Source organism: Phalacrocorax aristotelis, chromosome 10, assembly GCF_949628215.1.
Source record: "Phalacrocorax aristotelis chromosome 10, bGulAri2.1, whole genome shotgun sequence".
Classification (NCBI taxonomy): domain Eukaryota; kingdom Metazoa; phylum Chordata; class Aves; order Suliformes; family Phalacrocoracidae; genus Phalacrocorax; species Phalacrocorax aristotelis.
The window spans coordinates 5,624,250-5,636,825 of NC_134285.1; the positions used below are offsets into that span (position 1 = coordinate 5,624,250).

Here is a 12,576-nt window from a genome sequence, read left to right on the forward strand (position 1 = left end):
CGGTGCTTGTCAGGCTGGGCTGTGGGGATGCGGAGGAGGGGTTGAGCGGGGAGCTCTCATGCGTGCTGGCAGCCTCCCACCTCCGGGGCTCGTTGCTGTGCAGCTCTGGAAGGCAGCAGCCAATGGGAAGCATGAGCATCCATGCAGTTGGGCTTGCCGAATAATTCCCGAGGTACCTTGTTTTCAGTCTGAAGCATGTAACTTCTCTATTGCTGCTTTTTTTCCCTCTTCCCTACCTCTCCTTTCCTCCCCCTTCAGATGTCTCATTTTGTTGTTTTGAGGAATATCATCCATGCTGTTGAGTGTCTCACTCTGTCTCAAATGGTACTTGCTGCATTTCTCACGCCCACAGAGTGACTGTCTGCACTGTTCAGCGTGGGGTGAGATCTGTCAACTTTTGGTGCTTCATGACCGTATCAGGTGGGGTAGGTCATGCAGCTGGAGGCAAACCTGAGCTCTGAAGGCTTGTGCTTTGCCTAGTCCTCTAAGCAAGCTGAAAATAGCCCTAAAATGGGGTCATCAGCCATTTTGCATGCATGGGCTCTCCTCCAGTTATGTGTGCCAGCAGAAATGCCCTAGAACTGCATAATGATTTGGGGCCCCCAGTGCAGGAGATATGTTGACTAACTGGAGCATGCCTAGGGGAAGGCCACTGAGATGGTTAGAGCCTGACCTGGGAAGAGAGGCTGGGAAGCTTGGGACCCTTCAGCCTGGAGAGAAGAAGGAAGAAAGAGGATAGATCGATGAGCAGCCTGAAGGAGGGACTTAGAGAAGACAGCACTAAGCTCTTCTCAGAGGTGCCCAGCAAAAGGACAAGCAATAACCACCACAAGTTGCAATGGGAAATGGCACTTAGGTGCAATCACATGTGAACGTTTTTCTTTGTAGTGCTGGAGCAGGGGCTGGGGCAAGCTTGGGAAACTCTAGCCTTAGAGACACTTGAAACTTGCCTAGGCAAGGCTCTTGGCAGCCCCATCCATTAAATTAGCCCTACTTTTAGCAGCAGGTTGGACTACAGTGACCTCCAGAGGTCTCTTCCAGCTGATTGTTTTCTCTTTTTTGTAGCATCTGTGACATAGAGGCTTGTCTCTGAAATCTCACTGCAGTAACATGTTGAGTTAGTGGAGTGAATGCTATAAAACTGGAAATTTAAATATCCACATTTAACATCTATGGGAATGAATCTTTCAGGACTCTATCGTGCCTATTTTCAAGTTACTGGGAAAGGAGACCAGATGACTGAATGCTACTTTTCTTTTCCATGGGATGCTGAGTTAAAACCGAATGATTGGGATGCTGAGTTAAGGCTGAACGATGCCCTGTTTTCCTAGTTACCCTCACCCCAATTAGTGTGATCTTTATTTAAAAAGTATGCCTTACGTTCACATATTCCCCATATAGTCCTTCCAAAATATATTGACTCCATGTCGAGAGTAACAGGTAAGGAAACATTAACTTAATCTTTAGCTAATAATGTCTAGTGGTGTGCAAGTGGGTTACAATTTAACTGTAATGAAAAGCTGATCGTCATCCTTCTCCACTCTCTGGGATCCCAGGAGGTTACTGGAGCAGCACACTGCCCCAGTTCTTCCTCGTGTGTGATGATTGAATTTTTATTTTATTTTTTTTTTTGGCGTTTTAAGCATGACTCTTGATAAGCTAGTTTGATGGTTGGTTGCTGTGTGTAGGGCCAGCATTTGACAGATGACTTTAGAGGGGGAAAGCAACTTAAGTAGCTTAATAGGATTTAGCTCTGTCTACACTGTCCTGCCAGAGCATGTTACAAACCACTTTAGTGGGTTTCCCTCTTCAAATATAGCCACGACATCAGTGTAGGCAGAACGTCTAAGAGAGCTCTGCGAACTTCCCTGTAAAATCAATCTCAGGATGCAGTTCAGAAAAATTAATGAATGAATGCCTGTGCAGGGGCTTGGAATCCTACCAGCACTGATCTTGTGAGCAGGGTAGAAGGATCACTGAAGGAGGGCTGTGTGCATATTAGTTTACCTATAAAAAGTGCATTGATTTCTAGTGGAAGTGATGCATATGTCTTGGGAAAGCAGAGCAGCTAGCAAAAAAATCCTGTTAGGACAGAGTGGGGTAAGCACCTGCTTCTTTTAACTGACATAACCGCTATTACAGCAAAATAGCCCTATGTCCTGCATATTTCCAAAACTTGGTGGTAAAGGAAGCTAGAAGTGATGTATATTTGTGCCTAATAGCTGATATAAACCCAGCACTTTAAAATATTTTAGGCCAGTGGTCCATGACAACTTTCAGCTTTGCAGGCAGACAAGCCCTAAGAGAGTTGAATAGCTTTGCTTAGTTGAAAGGAGACGGTTTCCCCTCTTCCCCTGACCCTGTGGGGAAATGGAGAAACTGTGAGAAGAGATGCTCAGACCCAAAGCTGCAAGGCAGGGGTGCCCTCTGTAAATACATGTTGTGGCACCATATTCGACTTGTAACTGCAAGGGTGGGTTTTTTTTTTAATCTATATGCACATCTATTGTTAGCTGTTTCCCTGTTCTCATGAATGGCATTCAGGAGGTGAATTTAAAAAGTCTGTGCTCCCCTTCTTATCAGCATGATGACTGGGCAACAGAAGTGGAGGGGTAAGGCTGCAACCGCTTGCCAGGATGCTGCTCTTGAGAGGGCAGCATCTGACTTCACCCTGGTTGCTGAAAGGGCCATCTGCAGCTCTGCACAGCTTAATAGGGAAAGCTGTAAAGAAAGCGTCTCTATTCAGATTGTATTTCCCTTCAGTATAGCTGCCGGAGGCCCTAATCTCGGTGTTTGGCGAGGAGCCTGCATGAGGCCTTTCTTAGCTCTGTAGCTTCCCTTGCACAGGCTGCAGTGCTGAGCGGAGAAGTGGTTAATGATGCTCCCAGTCTTGTCAGTGGTGCAGAAACACAGGCTCCAGCTGTGACTGTGGTGGGTCTTGGCTAGGTTGGATAGTTTTTTTTTTTTTCTCTGCTTCCTCTGTTAGTTTCTCTATGGTATTTTTATTTTCCTGGGTTTGATGGTTCTCAATAGTGAATATTGGTTGTCTTTGTTCCTGATTTTTTTTTTTGAGAGCTTTTCTTTTTCTTTAAAGAAAGAAAAAAAAAACCCAACTCAAAAAAACCCCAAAATAAAACCAAGGAAGACTAGATGTGGAAATGTTTCCTGCACATGAATGAGCCTCTTTTGGGGGAGGGAAATGCACAGCTTTAAGTTGAAGGAAGATATTTCCTCTTTTTTTTTTTTTTTTTTTAACCCCAACTGTAGTAGTCTTCAAAGAGGAAGCTTGGGGTGAATTTATGGCGAGAAGCGTGGCACTTGTTTGTCTCTGAGAGTTAAGTGGCACGTCTGCTTTGTTTGTACAAGGAGGTCAGTTCAGGTCCATAGTCAATAGATGGGTCAGAGGTCTGTGTTTCTCCTTCCCCAACTTACAGAAGATATCCCTATGGGATATTGCCCCTTTCCAGTTCTTCGTGGCCTCTCCACATGACTGACATACTGCATTAAAGCTGACTTCAAATACAAATTATTTTAAGGAAGATGTTGACTGCTAGCTGCAGCACAATGGGCTGTGACTTTTTAAAGATGTAGGGCAGTTTGCCTTTGATTTTGCTCTTTATCCCCTCCCAGAGGTCAGCCACCAGGGCAGCTAGACCAGTGTAATTTGCTAATGTAATTGAGAGTGTTCTTTCTCTCACCCTGTAGCAGGCTTAACGTGTATTATGAACTACACTAAGTTTTTGCTGTGTAAACAGCCATTTGGCCTGCTTCAGTTGTGTAGGCAAATGCCAGTGAAGCTGAATGGGGTAAATATCAATGGAAATGCAGTGCCCCATTTTAATTTTTGTTGTTTTTTTCTTGTTGTTCCAAACTTCTTACTTGTGATTCTGAAGATTGACTTCAGGCTGCAAACTGAGCACAAACTGGATGTGGATCTCCATGTTAAAGACACCTGAGGAGCACTAATCAAGTCCATTCCCATCACTGACATATAAATGCAGAAGCCCAATTATAGCAGCTTACCTTCCTGTCCATTTAGTGCTAATAGAAGCAGTTTATGAAGCCATTTGCAGTGGATTTGTTATCTTGGCCAGAAAATATCTCTTTTTCCTCTTAATTAATTTTGATTATTTTTTTTTTTTAAACTTAGGTGCCTCCAAATGCCAAAGCATATGCTAGAGCTTCTTACTTTGGCTTAAACACTTTCCTAATAGCTGCTATTCAAATAAGACCTCTTCATGGTGCTAATGATATGAAACAAGGTACATAAATGTTAGCAGGCACCTTAAGTTGTCTTTCCAGTCTCACATTAGTAACAATTTGATGTTGCAGTTTCCATTCCAATTTGGACTCTCAAATTATTGTGCATCACTTTTGTGGTTCAGTACAGCAAATGTTATGCTTGAGTTTATAGCATGCAGCAGTAGGTGCATGGCGCAAAAACTCCTGACACATATATGGGATTAAAATGGAGCCCGCAGAGATGTTGCCATTGAGAATTTTCTGGGCAAGACCATCGTTCTGCAAATGATTCAAGGTCACAACCCCATTAGCCCAGCGATGATCACGTTTTCTACATTTGTCTTAAATTCTTTTCATCTCTCCTGAGTTTCTTTAGGCTTTCTGCATTCCTGTGATGGTCGGGACATTTTCATAATCCTTCTGATTTTAAGGAATACGAACACTTTATTTTTAGGTGTAGCTGATTTAAAAAAAACAACTGGTGTTTAATGTTCTTTGCAGTTCAGCTATGAGTCTTGCCATAAATCATTGCTCTATTCTGAAGAGACTCCTTAAAAATGAGCGTGGTAGGTCTGAGCAGACATTGGGCTATGTTATTTGCACACAGTGCTTGGGAACCAAGGTCAAGTTGCTGTTTCTGTTAGTCCTGTTGTTGCACTTCTCCCCAAAGTGAATGAGCTTCCCTACCTGCTTGGGCCCCATCAGTGAGCCTTACCAAATCCTGGTTACAGTCCCACCAAAAATACTTGGCGGTGGAAGGTTGCAGTGATGTTGCGAAGGGAATGAAGTGCTGTGCACTGTCCCATAGTGGAAACCCCTGAAAGGCAGCCTGCCCTGGCTTTCCAGAATCACTTTGGTCCAAGTGTGGTAGTTGAAAGTATCTTCTCTTAAAATGAACTACTTTCATGTGGGAATTTTGAAGACAAATTTGGAAACTCAATGTGGGTTTTTATCACTTGGGGTAGACGGGAAGTGGCCGTACTTGGAACTGTTTGCCTCTCAGCTGCTTTGATACGTCTGCAAGTCACGAGCTGCGTAGAGATGATGCCAGAAAAGTATAGTGAGAGGAAGAATGCTTGTGCTGGATGTCTGTGCTCACGTCCTATGCAACTGAACACATATGCTGCTAAGAAATTCAAACAAAACTACTTTGTTCAGCAAAACTTTTTAACACAAGTGATGTGATACTGTATCACTGAAGACAAACCAGCAAGTTCAAAATCATGCAAAATAATGGCAGAAGCGAGCAGAACCGCACTATCTACAGCAGTCGTGCTTATGGAAACACTACTATCCCTGATGATGGAATGGGTTCACCCCGTTGATGGGTTTATTTTTCCTTTGGGGAAGGTGTCTGCAACTGGAACAGGTTTTTGTTTTCTATTCCACTTAGGGGTACTTCTGCTTGTTTCTGCTCTCCTTCCCCTCCCTCCCCAACACCTAGTTTATTCTCTCAAGTAGAAATTGCATGTGAAAACCTCTCTCAAAGCAGACTGGCTGCCTGCTAAGGGGTACTGCATGAGGTGTGCAGCTTGCAGTGCTCTCCCTGTCATGCCTTTGCTCTGGACATCAGAGCTGAAGGTTGAGCTCAGTGTCTTCAAACTCTGCAGTATCTGATGTCTTCCAGTTTGGTTGGCTGGTTTAAGAGGAGATGATTAAGGAGGTCAAGAAGCTGCTGTGAGCATAAATATGGCATTTAATCTTAACCAGTGCCATGTGATGACCTATCCAGTCCTGGAAAGGACAGGGTTTAGGTCCTGCAGAGGAAAAGGAGACTTACAGACGATGCATGTAATGACCCTGTCTTTGTGGAGAACTCTTGAAATTCACAGGAGCAGTATGAATACTTGAATTTCAAACCATATCTAATCAGAAACAGCAACAGCTAAAGAGCAGCTAGCCAGCAGTAAAACACAGACTCCGTACAGCTGGAGTCTTGAAAGAAAATCCTTGAGGTTGGTGTCCACTCAGAGCATGCATGGTCAGCATAGCTAGATAAAATAATTCAGTGTCCCAGTGCTTTGCTTGACAGTGTGTAAGGAGAGGCACACAGGAGAGATTTTTCTCCCCTCTAAATGAAGTGGATTGTCTCTGAGAGCCCACGTTGTGGGAGGGGGAAGGGAAAAAGGATGGAAATTGAATTAAGTCACTGGGCTTCAGGCCTAAGCATTTCCTGCCTTTTTTTTCTTTTCAGTACACCAGTGCTGCCTAGCTCACGTGCTGGGCTGTGCAAGTGTGCCCTGGTCCCTGCCTGTGTACAACAGGCAGCTTGGCAGTGCCATGTCTTGCCTTCAGGGAATTCCTGGCCAGCAGGAGCATAGCTGAGCTCCTGCTGCAGAGCTGGGGATGGGGAATTATCTCGGCATGGTAATTTATACAGCACTTGGGCTTGAGCCAGGTAATGCAGGCAGTGCTTGCTATCCCTGAGTTGTAGGAGCATTAAATTAATACTTTCTTGAAAGCATGGGGTTTCTTTCCATTATCCAGTTTGCTGGAAAATTACCTTGTGAGGAGATTGTGTTTTAAGACTTTAATGGATGATACAGGTCTCTAACCAAGGAAATAAAGCTGCTTCTAAAAGACCTTGAGTAGAGGAACTGCTATCAGATGGGAATGTGTGAGCTAATTCGTTGTGGGAAAGGAGCATCTGGTAAAACTGTTCAGATCTGCCATGGGTGAGCTGGGCAAGCTGAGTGTGGGTGCAAGCTGTGCAGGAGGCACACCAAATTCTTCCAGCTATCTTTTCGGTGTACTTTGCCTTGATATTCCAAGTATCTATCTGATTCTTGCTTTTAAACAAAGTTAACTAATAGTTTTAACTTTTGTCCAACTGGGAATACTAAGAAAGAGTAAACTTCTAAAGCTGAAGGCCTGTTCCCAAGAGGATTCCTTACACATTTTGCAGGTCTGGGATTTGGGGCAGAGACCTGCATGAACACGGATGCATCCATGATGGTTTTTTTAGAGCCCTGCAAGGGAATTTGCAGGATCCCCAGAAAGGAAATCCGCCTTTTCAGCGAGAATGCTCATTTGACAAGCTGCCAGTTCTGAGCTAAGCCTCATTTAATAAAGATTTAGTCTGCGGGGACCTGTCAGTGGAAACTGAATTTGGTGAGAGTGTCTCATTCTTTTCATCGCTATAGTGCATGGAGGCTTTCAGCCAGCATTATGGAGAAACTAGAGATAAGAACATCCAATTTAGAGGACCCCCTTACCTCTGGGAACACTTCCTTGCTGTGTAAGATGGAGATTGCTGAGTTGGTAACAGCTAAGGGAATAAATGGATTGTTATTTGACTTCAACCCAATAGGACTCCAGTGTTCACTGCTGATTAGCACAGCTTAGATCTGCATTCATGGGCAGAAAAAAAAACAACCACCCAATTGTTAAGCAAATCCTCAGTGCTTTTCATCTCTCTTTGGTTTGTGATATGAGATGCTCTGATGAATTCTAGTACCTGCCTCCCATGTAACCTGTGGAAGTTGAGGTTCCTGCTCAGTATATTGCTTGACCACAGCTCTCAGAACACTGGTGATGATTGTATTGCATGTTGGTTACTGCACTAAACCAAGTATCAGCAAGGTTGTATCTTTTTAGCCTCTGTGCTCGCGGCTTCTGTGAATTGGACCAAATATACAAGCAGTGTTGAAAGTCTTTAATTATGAAATAGGGGGTCAGAATGTTATTATGGAGGAAATGATGATGAATCTTTAATCAACCTAGCCTTGTTCTCAGTTGTTGCATGCACAAGGGCACTTGAGAAATTAATCTGAATTAACTGGAGGAATAAATTCAAAGCAGATTAGTTAAACCACTTTAAATGCACTAAAGTGAATTAAACTACACTGAATTAAGGCCATTCGAGTTAAACTACATTAAAACCCTGTGTGAACACTTGTCTGTAATTAAAGTGGCTTTAGTCGCAGCTCTAATACCAATTGACTGTGGCATGCCCTTGCCTGTGTAGATAGCTTCTCAGCAATGAGGAAGCTAGCCTGTTTATTTAACGAAGTTGGTTGAATAGATTTGAGCTATCTAGTCATGTTACGAGATCTTTCAACTGTAGATCTGTTTTATTCTAATGTGTCTGCTATATTGTCTTAAGGTGATTTAAAAAAAAAAAAGGCATGACATAATCCTTGGCATTTTCTCTTTTCCAGGAAGGAAAGCAAGTAGCCAAGAAAAACTAATGGCAAAGTGTTGGCCTATATTGCTTGCTCCAGTGTGGACTTGCCCTAAATATAGATATATCTCTCTGTAATCTATTGCACTCCTGTAACAGCATGCTTTCTCTGAGAGGTGTCTGTATACGGAGATGAGACGGTGGAACCCATCCTCTGTTTCCATGGCACTCTTCCATGCTGCTGAGGGATCCCTCACTAAGAAGAATACATCTCAGTACCGTGGGAAAAGCCTCTTCCACAGCACATTTCCTGCCCGGCCTTGCTCCTCTACTGTGTTGAGTACAGTAATTGGCCTGGGAAGGCCTGTCCCCCAGGCAGAAGAGATAGGGATGGTTTAGTGCTGAGATCAGCAGTGGTTTCCACATCCTCCCCGCCACATTACATTTGCCAATGCGTGGTTGGCTGCGTTCCCTACCAAAGCCTGCATCCTTCTGTAGAGGCTGTGGGATGAATGACATCCTGAGACACTTAAGTGTCTCAACAAACACCACGTACAGCACTTTTCAGAAATGAAAATCGAGTCTCTGAACACAGAGCATGTTTAGAACCATTTGAGGGGGTCAGAGTGTTCCCCATGCTGCCACCATTACAAAAAAAAAATCGGTTTGGTAGGACATAGTTACTTATTGTCTATGAGTACATAAGCTTCTAGGAGATGTCCTGAAGTCTGCAAAAAAATGGTGTAGGAAAAGTGTAGGCATGACACTATCCCACACCAGTTTATTTTCTTGCTAAGAAGACTTCCGTCCTTCATGGAATAAATAGAGATGAGTGCTCCTTTGGCAGCAGCCCAGTTTGCTTCATTTATTCTTTTGGGTGAACGTTGGGGTTTTTTTTTCTCTTCCCACACTCCTTTAACCTCTTTTCTCTGTTTTATTATCACAATCTCAAGTCACTGCATAGAAATCCAGGAGGAACATTAGTTGCAGATCCAGTGGAAATCTTTGGTTTTGGCAAAAGCTAACTTTAAGGTAAAACTATAAACAGTTCTCAATCTGGCAGTGATTAAGACAGCTGTGTTGTTGAGATGCTCAAAAGCTGTAGCTATTTTGTCCTATGGGTTGAAATGATGAAGTTTTAAGATGAAATAACTCTAAAATTACTGATGGAAGATTAAAAGCGAAACTGCATGCTTTTCAGGAACCACCTGAAGGCTTCAGCTTTGCTCTCGTGTTTCTTAATGAGGTTTTAGTGGACTTTCTAACTAGTAGTAAAATACCAGTGCTATCCAGAAATAGCTATCATCTATTCCGTGTGAGGAGCTGCTCACTATGCCATGCTGCTGTTACTACAGTTTAAGATCTAAAGATGTGGTAACTGGAAGTTGGATAGGTTGAGACTGGTAAAACTTTTACTTAGTAAACACACAGATTATTTTGAACCGATGTGTATTCAGAATTAACTTTCTAAACATGTTCTGCTGCCAGGACTTCGTGTGCCAAGTAACCTTCATGGCAGAGGGGAGGTGGTGGTATGCAGAGGTGTCCCTAAGCCAACACTCCTCTGTACAGTCGAGTGATGAAAAACACCACTTAAAGCAGTGCTAAACCTTGACGCTTAAGTGAGTGAAACCTAACACTTACCTCCTGCATTGCCATGCTTTATGGCTTTATTTAGGCTTTCCTTTCTGAGGAAGCATACTCAAATGTAGCTTGTATATCCGTTTCTCATGTTAAGTAGATCACTTCTCTTTGTGACTGCGTATGTAGGATGGGATGGTGTATACATCCCCTTAAGTGCAGCTTCAGCAGCTAAAACTAGCCTTCCAGGACCGCAGTGATCAGAGGGGTGTTCAGGTAACTAATACTGTGGATCACAGCTTGGAACTTGCGGTCCAAGAGCTGAAACCTGCTGTCCTGTCTACTGGATGAAAAAATTCCATACAAGTATATTGGTTGAATTGATTCACAGTAACATTAGGCATGCTCTCGGAGACCAAGGATTGTACTAACTGAAGGCTGATCTACATGTATGTCCTTAGGTACAATATCAGCACCTATGCATACCTTATACCATGTGGAAGAACTAATCAGCCCTGGGTATTTTTGCAGGAGATGTTTTTGCTATGCCTTGTGTTTCTTATTGTGATGGTGCCCCTCTCTGTACATGGGGACCTAGATATTTTCAGCCCCTTTTTTGGCTTCTTACTCCCACTAGGAGAGTAAATACCATGAATCCTGGCAACTGTGCTGGAGTTGAGAAAGGCTATTAACACTGCAGCAAGCTGTCGAGCACTGTCCCTGCACAAGACTGAGTATATTCAGGTTTTATGGTGCCTTTCCAAGCTAGCAATGTTGCTCGTGGTTACTTGCCTGTGTACTGCTATTAACTTTTATTTTGAAAGTGCTTCCTAATGCTGTAGCTTCTTCTCCTGCCAGTCTGGCTGATACCGCATGGATTTACACTCATTTTCAGGGACTGCTCTGTCTCTACTTCTGCCATTAGTGTCAGCACAGTGGTAAAATGTTGCTCTTCCAAGTTGTCTCCATTTTCCTGTAAGGGCAGTTCATGCATCATTTGCTATAAAGGTTCTGATAGCTCAGCAAATGTTCGAAGACGAATTGATGCTCTTTTGTGGCAAAAGGCCTAGTGCATAATTTTACATTTACTTGGGATAACGTGGCCTTGGATAACCGAGCCCAGGATTTACTGTTGCAGGATAGAGTGTCTGAGGGTTTATCCGGCCTCAACCCCCCTTTTTTAAATACCGTCATTTAATCCTGACAAGCAGGCATATCTTTGGTTGTGACCAGGCTTTCACTGCCAGCCAGTCTCTGGGTCCTAAACTGACTCATCAGTAAGAAAGATTAATAACTGCTCAGCTGGATGATTTCACTTGTCATGGCACATGTCCATTAATGGAAAACAAATATTCTCTGGAAAATGAAACACAGATCATGGTGTAGTGGCCAGCCAAGTCCTTTTGGCCAGATGCATAAATTAAAGCATATATTAAGTGTCGAGAACTTCAGGTTTCTTGCTGCATGTCAGTCTTTAATTTCCCCCACCCCCACCCTCTTTTTAGTATTTCCTTTTTTTCCTTTTCATGGGGGCTGTTCCTCTACATCTGGAGCTACAGTGAATTTTTTGCTGGTAAGGAGTCACTGGGAGGGTGTTTTCAGCTGGGTTTGTCTTTCTAGGGGTAATGCCTTTTAGCATGTGCAGGAAGGTGAGGGTGTGAAGAAAGAAGTACAGGCAAGCAGTGCAGGAAAGCTTTGCATTACAGCAGCCTGACGTGTTTAAAAAATAAAGAATATCCCTGAGGAGCCTTGGTATGCTGAATGTGTTGGTTAAATTAGTATCAAGTGCTTGTACATGGCAAGCCTTCAGAAGTGGGAGAACGTGGGGCTCTGAACACAGCTTCCCTCTCGAAGGCCCCTTTCTGCTCAGGAACTGAAGTAGCGTGCACACCATCTGGCGTAATTATGGGAAAGGGGGGATAGGGCTTTTTCCCTTCCACCCCCACTCTTCTCCGCTACAGATCCCAAAGTTCACTTTCGACAATGGGAATGGGTTTCTGCAGTTTAGTTTGGGGAAGCAGCACCTGTAAGCTCTCCCCATCCCAGTGTGCTTGATGGGCTTTTTGTGGGTTTCTTAAAGGTGGGAAGGCAAAGAGCGCATGGCTGTGTGGAGTATCTGTGATGCAGTGGTTAAGTTTAACTAGTGTGAATCCAGTTATGTAGGGCTGATGGGCCCTACGGACTGCACACACTGATGTTTCTTGGCTGAAAAGTACATTATGTGGCTCGTATAGTTTCCCGACGTAATAACTCCGCAGGGAGTACCTATGGAGGGGATCCGGGGGAAAGAAAGGGAAGAAAAGCCTATGAAGAGCAAGCTACTACCAGACCCTGTAAGAAACGGTCTCCAGTTTTGTTGAGACTCTAAACTGCAGTGTTCCTGGGTTTATTTCTTTGACCAGGAGGAAGTTATTGTTTCAGTCAGGAGGAAGCATATAAATGGGGAGAGAAAGAGATGCCAATTTAAAAAACCCAAACCCTTGGTTTAGGTTTGCTGATAGAGATCCATGTCTGTCTTCCCAATATTGGGACAGCAGTAGGTGACTTAAGCCATTTCTAGATATTTAAGTCTTTTCTAATAAGTTGGCATTTGTCACAACTACTAAGGTTTTATCCAAAAAAGCTTATGG

The 12,576-nt window shown here is 43.5% G+C and overlaps 1 protein-coding gene across 3 annotated transcripts in view; it reads left to right on the forward strand.

Moving 5' to 3' along the window:
* The window catches only part of TTYH3 (tweety family member 3), a 75,904-nt gene that overhangs the window by 27,626 nt on the left and 35,702 nt on the right, over nt 1-12,576 (forward strand). The window lies entirely within an intron of this gene.